General features: G+C 45.4%; 1 long non-coding RNA gene across 1 annotated transcript in view; it reads left to right on the forward strand.

The window, feature by feature from the left end:
* LOC148776383 (uncharacterized) overlaps positions 1–13726 on the forward strand; it is a 31503-nt gene extending 17777 nt beyond the window's left edge. The window contains exons 2-3 of the long non-coding RNA XR_016038505.1: positions 11104–11185; positions 13064–13726. This is a non-coding gene — a long non-coding RNA (uncharacterized LOC148776383). The remainder of the gene's footprint in view (positions 1–11103; positions 11186–13063) is intronic.
* The last annotated feature ends 2996 nt before the right edge of the window (positions 13727–16722 follow it).

Here is a 16722-nt window from a genome sequence, read left to right on the forward strand (position 1 = left end):
GGAGGGAAGGCAGTGGGGAAGGCGGTGGGGAGGGCAGGAAGGCCGGAAGACCAGGCACCCATTCAGAGGGCAGGGCGCCGGGAAGGAGCACCCAGAAATCTGGGTTTCACCTTGAAACCTCCTGATCTTTAACAGGAACGTTTCTTAAAAGAAACACTCAGAGGCCAAGCAGAGCCTGTCTGCAGGCCGGGTAAGGGTCATTGGCTGAGTGTGCACATGCTCCCCCCACGACCCACATCCTTTTGTGAGTGCAACACTGTTACACGTATCACTCTGGGCTCCTGGAGTGAAACTGGGAACAGGTGGACCTCATGGTGACAGCGGGCCTGTAGGGTGTGAAAGCCACGCGCTCCTGGTTCCTGGGGAGGCTGGCAGGGCAGCGCTGGGTGCTGAACGCTGGGCTCTGGGTGCTGGATGCTGGGCTCTGGGCTCTGGATGCTGGGCTCTGGGCTCCGGGGGCTGGGTGCTGGATGCTGGGCTCTGGGCTCTGGGCTCTGGATGCTGGGCTCTGGGTGCTGGATGCTGGGCTCTGGCGCTGGGCTCTGGGCATGGCACTGGGCGCTGGCCCGTGTGTACCATGTGGGAGGGTGTCTCTGTGGAGAGGATCCTCGGGTTAGTCCAAAGAGAGGGGCAGCAAGTGCAGAGGACCCAGGGGTGAGCGGCCTTTCTGGGGACAAGAGGGAGGCTCCATAGCCATCCTGGGGGGTGCCCAGGGGTCGTGGGAGCACGGCCGCTCCGATGGTGTTTGAAGAGCTTGGTCCCCTGAGAACAGAGGCTGGGTCTGCAGCAGCTCAGCGTCCAGTTGCAGGGAACGTGAGTGGGGCATGCGCTTGGGCGTTTAGGTGGTGGAACCTGGGGTGGGGATAAGGCAGACAGAGGAGGCGTCTGTCCACAGAAAGCGGGCGTACAATCTGGGGACCAGGCGAGAGGCGTCTTGCAGAGGCTGGAGCTGGGTGCTGCTGGGCACTGACCGCTGGCTCTGAAGGGTGAGGCTGGAGCTGGGCACTGCTGGGTGCTGACCACCAGCTCCTCAGGGCGAGGCTGGAGCTGGACGCTGCTGGGCACTGACTGCCAGCTCCGTAGGCGAGGCCTGTTTCCTGGCTGGTTCCTCGTGGGCAGTGCCCCGTGGAGACCTTAGGGCCCCAACCCTGAGAAGAGCATGAGGCTTCCTCCCACGTGTAATGAAAATACAAAAAGCATTTTGAAACAAAACAAACTTTGAACTGTGATGAAATTTTTAAAAATTCCCCTAGATTTTCTGATTGCACAATTCTTGGTAAGTTTGTCCAGATCGCCCGTTGCCTTGGTATGTCTGAGCACAAGCACGTGTCCTCACAGGGCAGCTGGCCCCGGTGCCAGAGCTCTGCCCGGGGGGGCGACTGTATCAAAGCAGAAATAACCGCCCCAGCCCCCGCGTCCCGGGGAGCTCCCTGGGGCCAGAGTGGCGTGTCCGGCAGGGTGGAGGCTGACAGGGTCCCCCAGGGAGCGGCACTCCACCGCCAGCCCGGCACTCGACTCCCTCAGTGCCTCCCCTGAGAATATCCGTCCTCCGGCTGTGGGAACCCGGCCTTCGTTCCCAGCAGGAGCTGTGATCGGGTCTGCTTATCTGGGTGCCTGTGGGTGTCTGTGCCGGATATCGTTCTGTTTATTTTGGAAATGCACTTACTTATTTAGCATGCATCTTTGCTTGCCAAGGATATGCCCTGAGACTTTGACCAATCCCCCAGTTCATTGCTCCCCAGGACTAACTGGAGGAATCGTTTGGTCTCCCAACTTTTTTGATGGTCTACCCCAACACTAAATGTATAAAAATTATTTTATTGAAGTAGAATTGACTTGGTATCATATTATTTTCAGGTATGTAACATAGTGATTTGATATTTTTACACATTTCAAAATAATCACCGTGGAAGCCTAGTGACCATGTGTCATCATGTAAACTTATAGCACTGTTATTGGCGGTATTCCTTACGCTAGGCACCTCCTCCCTGGGGCTCGTTATTCTGCCACTGGAAGCCTGTCGGTCCTCACCTCCCTCCTGTTCTCTCCGTCACCCCCCCGCCAGCAGTCGCCTGTTTGCTCTCTGCATCTGTGACTCTGGGTTTATGTTCTGTCTGCTCTTATGTTTTCTTTTCTGTCTGTTCTCAGCCTGACTTATTTCACTTAGCATAATGCCCTCTAGATTCATCCATGTTGTCAAAAGTGGCAAGACTTCACTCTCTTTAAGGTTGAATAATATTCCACTGTGCATATGTACCACGTCTTCTTTATCCATTGATCTGTGGACGGTCCGTAGGCTGCTGCCATGTCTTGGCTATTGTAAATAATACTGCAATGACTGTAGGGAATACCTATATCTTTTCAAATTAGTTTTTGTTTCCTTTGGAAACATGCCCAGAAGGGATTGCTGGATCATACGGTATTTCTATTTTTAGTTTTCCTTTGAGGAACCTCCACACTGCTCTCCTCAGCAGCTGCACCAATTTACAATCCCATCAACAGTGTGTGAGGATCCCTTTTCTCCGCATCCTCAACAGCACTTGCTGTTTGTTGCCTGTTAGATGGTAACCTTTCTGATAGGTGTGCTGTGGTAGCTCATTTTGGTTTTAATTGGCATTTCGCTGATGATTAGGGATGTCGAGCATCTTTTCATGTGTCTATTGGCCATCTGCTTGTCTTCTTTGGAGAAATGTCTATTTAGGTTCTCTGCCCAATTTTTAATTGGGTTTTTTTTTTTTTTGATGAGTTCTATGAGCTCGTTGTATATTGTGGATATTAACCCCTTATTTGGAGAAGGAAATGGCAACCCACTCCAGTATTCATGCCTGGAGAATCCCATGGACAGAGGAACCTGGCAGCCTACAGTCCATGGGGTCACGAGAGTTGGACACGACTGAGCAGCTGAACCATGAAACCAACCCGTTATTGGTCATTTCATTTGCAAATATCTTCTCCCATTCAATTGGCTGCCTTTTTGTTTTGTTGATAGTTTCCTCAGCAGTGCCAAACCTTTTTAGTTTGATGTAGTCCCATTTTTAAAGTTGTGCTTTTCTCCCTTGCCTGAGGAGACGTAGTCAAAACAGTCCTGCTGAGACCCGTGTTGAAGAGCGTGCTGCCTCTGCATTCTTTCAGGTTTATGGTTTCAGCTCCACATTTAAGGCTTCGGTCTGTCTTGAGTTTATCTCTGTGTGTGTGAGAAGGTGGTCCAGTCGGGTTCTTTCGCACGTAGCTGTTCAGATTCCAGCTGCATCTGTTGAAGAAACTGTCTTGACCACGGTTTCTGGTCTTCTTTGTTGCTGTTAGCTGACCGCAGGCGTGTGGGTTGATCCCTGGACTTCTGTTCTGCTCCACTGATCTCTGTGTCTTCTTGTGCCAGCACCTACTGATGTGACGACTGTAGTTCTGTGGTTTAGTTTGAAAACAGAGAGCACGATGCCTCCACTTTGGCTCGTCTTTCTTACATGATTTTGGTGATTTGGGGTCTTTTGCGGCACAATTCAAATTTTAGAATTATCTGTTCCAGTTCTGTGGGAAGTGTCATTGGTATTTTGATTGGATTATACTGAATCGATAGATTGCCTTGGAGATTATGCTCATTTTAATGATGTTAATTCTTCCATAGCATGGACTCCCTTGGACGGCAAGGAGATCATCAGTGAGCACAGGACATCTTTCCATTACTCTGTACCATCCTCTCTTCTTTCACCAATGTCTTATAGTTATCCAAGGACAGGGTTTTACCACCTAGGTTAGATTGATTCCTAGGTTTTTAATTCTTTTTGATACAATTGTAAATGGGATTGTTTTCTTAATTTCTGTTTCTGATAGTTTGTTAGTATATAGAAATGCAACAGATTGCTGTTTATTAATTTTGTATCCTGCAGCTTTACTGAATTTATTAGTTCTAATAGTTTTCTGGTGGAGTCTTTGGAATTTTCTATACATAGGATCAAGTTATCTGCATATAGTGATGGTTTTACTTCTTCTGGATAGCTTTTATTTCCTTTTCTTCTGTGACTGCTGTGGCTAGAACTTACAAAACTATATTGAATAAAAGTGGCAAGAGTGGGCATCCTTGTCTTGTTTCTGATCTTAGAGGAAAAGCTTTCAGCTTCTTACTGTTATGATGTCAGTTGTAGGCTTGTCTTGACCTTTATTATGTTATGTTCCCTCTGTGCCCACTTTGTTGAGAGGTTTTTTTTTTAATAATAAATGGATATTGAATTTTGTCAAAGGTTTTCTCTGCATCTATTGAGATAGTCATATTATTTTTATTCTTCAATTTGTTAATGTGGTGTATCACATTGATTGATTTGTAGATATTGAACCATCCTTGTATGCCTGGGATAAATCCTACTTGATCATGTTGATGATCCTTTTAATGTATTATTGAATTAATTTGCTAATATGCTGTTAGGTCATACCTGAATGGCCTAGTGGTTTCCCCTACTTTCTTCAATTTAAGTCTGAATTTGTCAATAAGGAGTTCATGATCTGAGCCACAGTCAGTTCCCTGGTCTTGTTTTTGCTAACTGTATACAGCTTCTCCATCTTTGGCTGCAAAGAATATAACAATCTGATTTCGGTGTTGACCATCTGGTGATGTCCATGTGTAGAGTCTTCTCTTGTGTTGTTGGAAGAGGTTGTTTGCTATGACCAGTGTGTCCTCTTGACAAAACTCTATTAGCCTTTGCCCTGCTTCATTACGTGCTCCAAGGCCAGATTTGCCTGTTACTCCAGGTGTTTCTTGACTTCCTACTTTTGCATTCCAGTCCCCTATAATGAAAAGGACATCTTTTTGGGGTGTTAGTTCTAAAAGGTCTTGTAGGTCTTCATAGAACCATTCAGCTTCAGCTTCTTCAGCGTTACTGGTTGGGGCATAGGCTTACATTACCATAACACTGAATGGTTTGCCTTGGAAACGAACAGAAATCATTCTGTCGTTTTTAAGATTGCATCCAAGTACTGCATTTCGGACTCTTTTGTTGACCATGATGGCTACTCCATTTCTTCTAAGGGATTCCTGCCCACAGTAGTAGATATAATGGTCATCCGAGTTAAATTCACCCATTCCAGTCCATTTTAATTCACTGATTCCTAGAATGTCTACGTTCACTCTTGTCATCTCCTGTTTGACCACTTCCAATTTGCCTTGATTCATGGACCTAACATCCAGGTTCCTATGCAATACTGCTCTTTACAGCATGTGACCTTGCTTCTATCACCAGTCACATCCACAACCAGGTATTGGTTTTGCTTTGGCTCCATCCCTTCATTCTTTCTGGAGTTATTTCTCCACTGATCTCCAGTAGCATACTGGGCACCTACCGACCTGGGGAATTCCTCATTCAGTATCCTATCATTTTGCCTTTGGTCACCCTGCTTATTTAACTTACATGCAGAGTACGTCATGAGGAACGCTGGGCTGGAAGAAGCACAAGCTGGAATCAAGATTGCTGGGAGAAATATCAATAACCTCAGATATGCAGATGATACCACCCTTATGGCAGAAAGTGAAGAGAAACTAAAAGCCTCTTGATGAAAGTGAAAGAGGAGAGTGAAAAGTTTGGCTTGAAGCTCAACATTCAGAAAACTAAGATCATGGCATCTGGTCCCATCACTTCATGGTAAATAGATAGGGAAACAGTGGAAACGGTGTCAGACTTTATTTTTGGGGGCTCCAAAATGCTGATTGCAGCCATGAAATTAAAAGATGCTTACTCCTTGGAAGGAAAGTTATGACCAACCTAGATAGCATATTAAAAAAGCAGAGATATTACTTTGCCAACAAAGGTCCTTCTAGTCAAGGCTATGGTTTTTCCCGTGGTTATGTATGGATGTGAGAGTTGGACTGTGAAGAAAGCTGATTGCCAAAGAATTGATGCTTTTGAACTGTGGTGCTGGAGAAGACTCTTGAGAGTCCCTTGTACTGCAAGGAGATCCAACCAGTCCATTCTAAAGGAGATCAATCCTGGGTGTTCATTGGAAGGACTGATGCTAAAGCTGAAACTGCAATACTTTGGCCACCTCATGCAACGAGTTGACTCACTGGAAAAGACTCTGATGCTGGGAGGGATTGGGGGTGGGAGGAGATGGGGTCGACAGAAAATGAGATGGCTGGATGGCATCACCAACTCGATGGACATGAGTCTGAGTGAACTCCGGGAGTTGGTGATGGACAGGGAGGCTTGTGCTGTGATTCATGGGGTCGCAAAGAGTCGTACACAACGGTGACTGAACTGAACTGAATATGCTGTTAAGTATTTCTGCATCTATGTTCATTAGGGATATTGGCTCATAATTTTCTTTTTTTGTGGTGTCTGACTGGCTTTGGCATTGGGTGATTCTGGCCTTGTAGAATCATTTTAGAAGTATTTCTTTCTTTGCAATTTTTTGAAAGAGTTTGAGAAGAATAGGCATTAAATATTTGGTACAGTTCCCCTGTAAAACTGTCAGGACCTGAACTTTTGTTTGTTGGGATTTTTTTTTTAATAACAATAAATATTTCAATCATGTACTGATAATATATGCTTATTTATTTATAAATTATATCCATAAACAATTGTTCTAACATATCTCCATTATAAGGAAAATGTAGACTTTTACATGGGAGTTTAGACACATGTGAGGGACACTGAAGGTGCTAAGATGGGAATACTGGAGGCCAGAGGGTGGGATACAGGTGCAAGGGGCAGGCTATAGACCAGACAGACTATACACCATCTACACCTTGAATCTTGGTGTGAAAATCAGAACTGTCTATGTGAAATCTAGACATTTCCAGGGTCTTCTACAGCCCTGGGACAAGATCCCATATATACTGCTTTTGTGCAGGTCAGTTTTCTCATTGGACTATAAGCTCCTCAAAGGCAAGGCCAAAAAAAAAAAAGCGGGGGGGGGGCAAGGCTTTCTTACAGAACACTTAGCTTATTTCACAAAACACTTAGCACAGATCCTGGGGCACACCTGACTGACCTGCTTCTGGCAGAATTGGGAAAGAATTCCAAGCAAGTGTCACGAGAAATGCTAAGGAATAGCATGTTTTCATAATAAACTAGTCCCAGATGTGATATTTTTTCTTGCTCAAGTAACACAAGAGATAAAATGTGCTAGATTAAAAAAACTCAAAAAACAAAGATGTCCTTTTTGTCATAAGGGACTGGAATGCAAAAGTAGGAAGTCAAGAAACACCTGGAGTAACAGGCAAATTTGGCCTTGGAGCACGGAATGAAGCAGGGCAAAGGCTAACAGAGTTTTGCCAAGAGAACGCACTGGTCATAGCAAACACCCTCTTCCAACAACACAAGAGAAGACTCTATACATGGACATCACCAGATGGTCAACACCGAAATCAGATTGATTATATTCTTTGCAGCCAAAGATGGAGAAGCTATATACAGTCAGCAAAAACAAGACCGGGAGCTGACTGTGGCTCAGATCATGAACTCCTTATTGCCAAATTCAGACTTAAATTAAAGAAAGTAGGGGAAACCACTAGGCCATTCAGGTATGACCTAAATCAAATCCCTTATGATTATACAGTGGAAGTGAGAAATAGATTTAAGGGACTAGATCTGATAGATAGAGTGCCTGATGAACTCTGGACGGAGGTTCGTGACATTGTACAGGAGACAGGGACCAAGACCATCCCCATGGAAAAGAAATGCAAAAAAGCAAAATGGCTGTCTGAGGAGGCCTTACAAATAGCTGTGAAAAGAAGAGAAGCGAAAAGCAAAGGAGAAAAGGAAAGATATAAGCATCTGAATGCAGAGTTCCAAAGAATAGCAAGGAGAGATAAGAAAGCCTTCCTCAGCGATCAATGCAAAGAAATAGAGGAAAACAATAGAATGGGAAAGACTAGAGATCTCTTCAAGAAAATTAGAGATTCCAAGGGAACATTTCATGCAAAGATGGGCTCGATAAAGGACAGAAATGCTATGGACCTAACAGAAGCAGAAGGTATTAAGAAGAGGTGGCAAGAATACACAGAAGAACTGTACAAAAAAGATCTTCACGACCCAGATAATCACGATAACGTGATCACTGACCTAGAGCAGACATCTTGGAATGTGAAGTCAAGTGGACCTTAGAAAGCATCACTACGAACAAAGCTACTGAAGGTGATGGCATTCCAGTTGAACTATTTCAAATCCTGAAAGATGATGCTGTGAAGGTGCTGCACTCAGTATGCCAGCAAATTTGGAAAACTCAGCATTGGCCACAGGACTGGAAAAGTTCAATTTCATTCCAATCCTAAAGAAAGGCAATGCCAAAGAATGTTCAAACTATGGCACAATTGCCCTCATCTCAGTAGCTAGCAAAATAATGCTCAAATTTCTCCAAGCCAGACTTCAACAGTATGTAAACCAAGTACTTCCAGATGTTCAAGCTGGATTTAGAAAAGGCACAGGAACCAGAAATCAAATTGCCAGCAAGAGTTCCAAAAAAACATCTTTTTCTTTATTGACTATGCCAAAGCCTTTAACTGTGTGGATCACAACAAACTGTGAAAAATTCTTAGAGAGTTGGGAATACCAGACCACCTTACCTGCCTCCTGAGAAATCTGTATGCAGGTCAAGAGGCAACAATTAGAACCAGACATGGAACAATGTACTATTTCCAAATTGGGAAAGGAGTAAGTTAAGGCTGTATATTGTCACCCTGCTTATTTAACTTCTATGCAGAGTACATCATGCAAAATGCCAGGCTGGATGAAGCACAAGCTGGAATCAAGATTGTACAGGGAAATATCAATAACCTCAGATATGCAGATGACACCACCCTTATGGCAGACAGTGAAGAGGAACTAAAGAGCCTCTTGTTGAAAGTAAAAGAGGAGAGTGAAAAAGTTGGCTTAAAACTCAACATTCAAAAAATGAAGATCATGGCATCCAGTCCCGTCACTTCATGGCAAATAGATGGGGAAACAGTGGAAACAGTGAGAGATTTTATTTTTGGGGGCTCCAAAATCACTGCAGATGGTGCTTGCAGCCATGAAATTAGAAGACGCTTGCTCCTTGGAACAAAAGCTATGACAGCATATTAAGAAGCAGATATATTACTTTCCCGACAAAGGTCCATCTAGTCAAAGCTATGGTTTTTCCAGTAGTCATGTATGGATGTGAGAGTTGGACCATAAATAATGCTGAGCACTGAAAAATTGGTGCTTTTGAACTGTGGTGTTAGAGAAGACTCTTGAGAGTCCCTTGGACTACAAGGAGATCCAAACAGTCCATCTTAAAGGAAATCAGTGCTGAATATTCATTGGAAGGACTAATGCTGCAGCTAAAACTCCAATACTTTGGCCACCTGATGTGAAGAACTGACTCATTTGAAAAGACCCTGATGCTGGGAAAGATTGAAGGTGGGACGAGAAGGGGATGACAGAGGATGAGATGGTTGGATGGCATCATGGACTTGATGGACCTGAGTTTGAGCAAGCTCTGGGAGTTGGCGATGGACAGGGAGGCCTGGTGTGCTGCAGTCCATGGGGTTGCAAAGAGTTGGACACGACTGAGCGACTGAACTGAATTGATATTAAATAAATATGTATTATATGTCTATGTTTACATATATGTTTATATGTAAACATGTTAAAAAATAATTGTCTGGAGATTTCACCACATTTAGGACTGGTGACATAGTTTGTAGGACCTGTTCAAACAGAAAAAGTGAGATTCCGTCCAGAAGCCATGGCTGTATCGGGGGCACTGATCCATCCACTCAGAGTGGATGCCCGAGCATGGACCCGGTGTGGGGGTCCTCATGGACTGGGGTCCGGCCAGTCTGAGTCCACTGCCCCATTTCAGCTATCGTCACACAGGCAGAACCAAGCCCAGTCAGCTGTAATAGTCACAGCTCCACGCTCTCGCCTGTGTAGCTTGGGGTTGATCAAAAGCTCAGATCCAGCCCCAAATGTGACAGAGAGCACCAGCCATCGGGTTGTGACCTGCAGCCCACACGTCTGTCTCAGCCACTCTGCTGGACCCTGGCAGGAGGGCTGCTGGAGGGCAACCTGGAGCTGGAGCGGGCGGGGCCGGCGGCCTGTGGCTGCCTTGTCTGCATGCCTTACCCGGGGTGCCCACCCTGCCTGTGACAGCCAGGCTGCATCGGCCACCAGGCATCGCCCTGGCAGCACGTCGCCCTGGGAATGCCTCGCCAGCCTGCAGCCCTGCTGCCGCTCCTTGGACTCCGCGTCCACGGCAGCTCCTTCACCCCGTCTGCAGTTTGCTCCTGCAGAACCAGCCCCTCGCATGTCCCCTGCCTTCTGCGACCCTGACCGCAGCTGGCGTCCCCCACCTGGCCAGCCCCTGGTCCTTCCTCACTGCCTAAACTGGAACAATTCCAACTCTTCCCTTTGTTCCAGGAATCTCCTCTCTGAGGAGCTATGGGCCTTCTACCGAACAATCCTTTACACCAGCAGCTCTTTCTTTTAGATTCTTCTGCTCCAACTGGAGAAGGCAATGGCAAACCACTCCAGTACTCTTGCCTGGAAAATCCCATGGACGGAGGAGCCTGGTGGGCTGCAGTCCACGGGGTCGCTACGAGTCAGACACGACTGAGCGACTTCACTTTCCCTTTTCACTTTCACTTTCATGCATTGGAGAAGGAAATGGCAACCCACTCCAGTGTTCTTGCCTGGAGAATCCCAGGGATGCGGGAGCCTGGTGGGCTGCCGTCTATGGGGTCCCACAGAGTCGGACACGACTGAAGTGACTTAGCAGCAGCAGCTCCCACAGCTGGTGCTGCTTCCACCTTCCAGCTTCGTCCTGACCTCATCCCAGGCTCCCTGAAGGGGTGAAGCGAGAGTCTGCGCCATGCAGGGAATCTCACCTCACGAGCGGGGAAGACAACAGCCCAGTGAGAGAGCAAGCGGACACCCCTGCCTCCTCCCTGCCCCCTCCTGTCTCCTCTCCGCACACCTGTCTCTTCCCACTGCACACCTGCCTCCTCAGGGCACACCTGCCCCCTCCCCTGCACACCTCCCTCCTCTGCTCTCTCTTGCTTCTCCCTCGCTCCCCCCCTCTCTTGCTTGGAGTATTTCAAAGCCTCCCAAACACTGTCTCATTTCAGGTAAACACCTTGGTTTGTGTCTCTCACAGATGGGGACTTCCCTCAAGAGGGGCAGTGAGGCTGTACTGGATGCACGGTGACGGCTTGTGGTGCTCCTGGACATCAAGTGAGGTCAGTTCAGGACAGAAAACCAGATGGGAGCTGTTTCCTGGAGCAGCACAGAATCAGGGAACCAACTTTGATTCCGTGTTGGGTTTATAAGCATGATTAGATGTATGAAAAAATAGGCAATGTCTGTTCTTCTAAAGAGTATCTTTTAAGAGATATTGGCTTGAACATGCCTCCTTTTCCTCCCCATAAGAAAAACACACACGGAAATAGGACACGCAGCGTCCAGGGCTAATGTGTGCGTGAGAGAGATACTTTGTTAGCTCGCTGGTCATGGAGCTCCCTCAGCATGCGGCAGGACTCGCATCAGGCTCAGAAAGTGCACTTCCTGAGTTTACTGCTTGTGTGCCCTTACGGGAGGTCACTGTGCCTCAGTTTCTTCCCCTGCAAGCTGGGACTAATACTGCGCGTCACACAGGCTCTTCTGTCGAGTGCAGCGCCTAACGCGTGAGCCCCGCTCAAGGGCCATGAGCTGTTACTGTGACCAGTGAGGACGCCATGGGTCCCATTGCCTGCGGCCTGTGAGCTTCTGTGGGCACTGCACACCCAGTAGTCACATGGGCCTTGTGCTCTGACACAAACCCTGCTTAATAACACGGAAGTGGTGTGCAAGACCCAAGACCCACCCGAGATCGTCATGCTAAGCGTAAAGAGTAATATTCTTCTTCCTTGTTTATTTCTTTTCCATTCAAGTATAATTGATTTACAGTGTTGTGCTAGTTTCTTGTATACAGCAAAGTGATTGTTATAAATACATGGATAGTGTATATAGAATCTGAAAAGAATAATAATGAAAATATGTATATTCTTTTCAAATTCTTTTCCGTTATGTTATTAACAAGTTACTGAATATTGTTCCCTGCACAGTACGGTCGATCCTTGTTGGTTATCTGTTTTACACGTAGTAACGTGTATATGTTAATCCCGAACTCCTGATTTGTCTTCCCTCAACCACGTTTCTCTTTGGTAACTGAATCTGTGTTCAGTGTCTGTGGGTCTGCTTCCGTTTTGTAATAAGCTCATTTGCATCAGTTGTAGGATTCCACCTGCAAGTGTTGTCATGTTACCCGTTTTTTTATGTCTGCATTTTCAGTTCTGCCTGACTCTCTGCAGCCCCAAGGACTGTAGCCTGCCAGGCTTCTCTGTCCATGGCATTTTCCAGGGGAGGATACTGGAGTGGGTTGCTATTTTCTACTCCAGGGGATCTTCCCAAACCTAGTCTCCTGCATTGGCAGGAGGGTTCTTCACCGCGGGCACCATCTGGGAAGCCAACTAGGAAGTCTTTCTCCGATTTTCTTTAGTTAGGTCCATCCACGTTGCTGTGAAAGGCATTCTTTCATTTTTAATGGGTGAGTGATAGTTCTTGGTATATATGTACCACATATATACATTATCCATTATCCATACATACTTTATCCATTGTCTGTGGATGGACACTTAGGTTGCTTCTACATCTGGTTTATTTCTAAAACACCTGTGTGTGTATAAGAATGGTAAATTACTTTCGGTTTCTCTTTTTTATTTTTTTTTAATTTTTAATTTTTTAAAAATTAATTTATTTTAATTGGAGGCTAATTACTTTACATCATTGTATTGGTTTTGCCATACATTGACATGACTCTGCCCTGGGTGTACATGTGTTCCCCATCCTGAACCCCCCTCCCACCTCCCTCCTCCCCTTATCCTCCCTCAGGGTCATCCCAGTACACCGGCCCCGAGCATCCTGTATCATGCATCTAACCTGGACTGGCGATTCGTTTCACAGATGATAATATACATGTTTCAATGCCATTCTCCCAAATCATCCCAACCTCGCTCTCTCCCACAGAGTCCCAAAGACTGTTCTATACATCTGTGTCTCTTTTGCTGTCTCGTATACAGGGTCATCATTCAGCTCAGTCACTCAGTCGTGTCCGACTCTCCGCGACCCCATGAATCACAGCACACCAAGCCTCCCTGTCCATCACCAACTCCCGGAGTTCACTCAAACTCATGTCCACAGAGTCGGTGATGCCATCCAGCCATCTCATTCTCTGTCGTCCCCGTCTCCTCCTGTCCCCAATCCCTCCTAGCATCAGAGTCTTTTCCAGTGAGTCAACTCGTTGCATGAGGTGGCCAAAGTATTGGAGTTTCAGCTTTGGCATCAGTCCTTTCAATAAACACCCAGGACTGATCTCCTTTAGAATGGACTGGTTGGATCTCCTTGCAGTCCAAGGGACTCTCAAGAGTCTTCTCCAGCACCACAGTTCAAAAGCATCAATTCTTCGGTGATCAGCTTTCTTCACAGTCCAACTCTCACATCCATACATGACCACTGGAAAAACCATAGCCTTGACTAGACGGACCTTTGTTGGCAAAGTAATGTCTCTGCTTTTTAATATACTATCTAGGTTGTCATTACCATCTTTCTAAATTCCATATATATGCGTTAGTATACTGTATTGGTGTTTTTCTTTCTGGCTTACTTCACTCTGTATAATAGGCTCCAGTTTCATCCACCTCATTAGGACTGATTCAAATGTATTCTTTTTAATGGCTGAGTAATACTCCATTGTGTATACGTACCACAGCTTTCTTATCCATTCGTCTGCAGATGGACATCTAGGTTGCTTCCATGTCCTGGTTATTATAAACAGTGCTGCGATGAACATTGGAGTACATTTGTCTTTTCAATTCTGGTTTCCTCGATGTGTATGCCCAGCAGTGCGATTGCTGGATCATATGGCAGTTCTATTTCCAGTTTTTTAAGGAGTCTCCACACTGTTCTCCATAGTGGCTGTAGTAGTTTGCATTCCCACCAACAGTGTAAGAGGGTTCCCTTCTCTCCACACCCTCTCCAGCATTTATTGCTTGTAGACTTTTGAATAGCAGCCATTCTGACTGGCGTGTCAGTTGCTTTTTGAGGAAAATATTAGCTCCTTGTGAGACTCTAGAGTTTCCTTCAGCCAATTAAAAATCGCTGTGAGTCATTTAAAAAATTATAATAGATAAGATGCTTGTGAAATTTATAAAGCCATCCCAAACATGATAAAGTCAAAGAAATTCCTACTCAGACACATATGACTCAGACAGCTAAAACCCAAAGACAAAGAAACAGTCTTGAAAGCAGCCAGAGAAAACAACATGTTACCTACAGGGGAAAACAACCCAAATGACTGGATTCAGAAACCAGGGAGATGATAAAAGGATAAGAGCTATCAGCCTAGAATTTGCATCTAGTCAGAAATAATGAAGGTGAAATACAGACATTCTCAGAAAAGAACAGCTCGGATGGCTGATGACCTGTGGCCAGCTGACCTGTGCTAGAAGAAGTGCTGGAGGAAGCTCTGCTGGAGGAAATGATGCCGGAGAGTAACCTGGGACTTCAGGAAGGAAGGAAGAGCACCGAACTGGTAAATACCTGGTAAATGAAATCAGCTGTTTTCTTCACTTAATTTCTTGAAAATGTGTCTGATGAATGGAAGCCGTCCGTAGCATCGTCTGTGGTGTTTGCAATCTATGCAGATATAATTTCATGTAAGGGGCCAGGGAAAGTTTCTTTATTCTATATTCGGTGATGAGATACTAACCCCGAGACCATGAAAAGCTAAACTTGTAATGACTTCAGCAGCAACGCACCCACTCAGTAGTAGGAAGAATATAGGCCAGACCCCCATTGAGAAATTAACACTCAATATTAAGAAACATTCTAATCATTCTAAGAAAGATAGGAAAGGGGAAATGGAGGAATGAAAAAGATGGGGACACACAGAAAAACAATGAAGTAGTAGACTTAAATCCAAACAAGTCAATAGTTATGTTAAATATTGGCTTCAGTTCAGTTGCTTGGTCTTGTCCGACTCCTTGTGACCCCCATGGACTGCAGCACACCAGGCTTCTCTGTCCATCACCAACTACCGGAGCTTGCTCAAACTCATATCCATCGAGTCGGTGATGCCATACAACCATCTCATCCTCTGTCGACCCCTTCTCCTCCTGCCTTCAATCTTTCCCAGCATCAGGGTCTTTTCCAATGAGTCAGTCTTTGCATCAGGTGGCCAAAGTATTGGAGCTTCAGCTTCAGCATCAGTCCTTCCAATGAACATTCAAGAATGATTTCCTTTAGGATTGACTGGTTGGATCTACTTGGGAGTCCTTTCCAACCCCACGTATCAAAAGCATCAGTTCTTTGGTGCTCGGCTGTCTTTATGGTTCAACTCTCACATCCATACATGACTACTGGAAAACCATAGCTTTGACTATACAGATCTTTGTTAGGCAAAGTAATATATCTGCTTTTTAATATGCTGTCTAGGTTGGTCATAGCTTTTCTTCCAAGAAGCATGCGTCTTTTAATTTCATGGCTTCAGTCACCATCTGCAGTGATTTTGGAGCCAAGAAAATCAAGTCTTTCACTGTTTCCATTGTTTCCCCATTTATTTGCCCCATGAAGTGATGGGACCGGATGCCATGATCTTTGTTTTCTGAATGTTGAGCTTCAAGCCAACCTTTTCACTCTCCTCTTTCACTTTCATCAAAAGGCTCTTTAGTTCCTCTTCACTGTCTGCCATAAGGCTGGTGTCATCTGCATATATGAGGTTATTGATATTTCTCCTGCAGTCTTGAGTCCAGCTTGTGCTTCATGAAGCCTGGTATTTATCATGATGTACTCTGCATAAAAGTTAAATAAGCAGGGTGACAATATACAGCCTTAACTTACTCCTTTCCCAATTTGGAACCAGTCTGTTGTTCCGTGTCCAGTTCTAACTGTTGCTTCTTGACCTGCATACAGGTTTCTCAGGAGGCAGGTCAGGTATTCTGGTATTCCCATCTCTTGAAGAATTTTCTGCAGTTTGTTGTGATCCACACAGTCAAAGGCTTTAGCATAGTCAATGAAGCAGAAGCAGATGTTTTTCTGGAATTCTCTTGTTTTTTCAATGATCCAACAGATGTTAACAATTTGATCTCCGGTTTCTCTGCCTTTTCTAAGTCCACCTTGAACATCTGGAAGTTCTCGGTTCACGTACTATGGAAGCCTAGCCTGGAGAATTTTGAGCATTGCTTTGCTAGTGTGTGAGATGAGTACAATTGTGTGGTAGTTTGAACATTCTTTGACATTGCCTTTCTTTGGGATTGGTGTGAAAACGGACCTTTTCCAGTCCTGTGGCCACTGCTGAGTTTTCCAAATTTGCTGGCATATTGAGTGCAGGACTTTCACAGCATCATCCTTCAGGATTTGAAATAGCTCAGCTGGAATTCCATCACCTCCACTAGCTTTGTTCATAGTGAAGCTTCCTAAGGCCCACTTGACTTCCCATTCCAGGATATCTGGCTCTAGGTGAGTGATCACAGCATCATGGTTATCTGGGTCATGAAGGTCTATGGTTATCTGGGTCATGAAGGTCTTTTTTGTACAGTCCTTCTGTGTATTCTTGCCACCTCTTAGTATCTTCTGCTTCTGTTAGGTCCACACCATTTCTGTCCTTTATTGAGCCCATCTATGCATGAAGTGTTCCCTTGGCATCTCTAATTTTCTTGAAGACATCTCTAGTCTTTCCCAT

This window comes from Moschus berezovskii, chromosome 10, assembly GCF_049115385.1.
Source record: "Moschus berezovskii isolate FMDL1 chromosome 10, NW_MosBer_1.0, whole genome shotgun sequence".
Classification (NCBI taxonomy): domain Eukaryota; kingdom Metazoa; phylum Chordata; class Mammalia; order Artiodactyla; family Moschidae; genus Moschus; species Moschus berezovskii.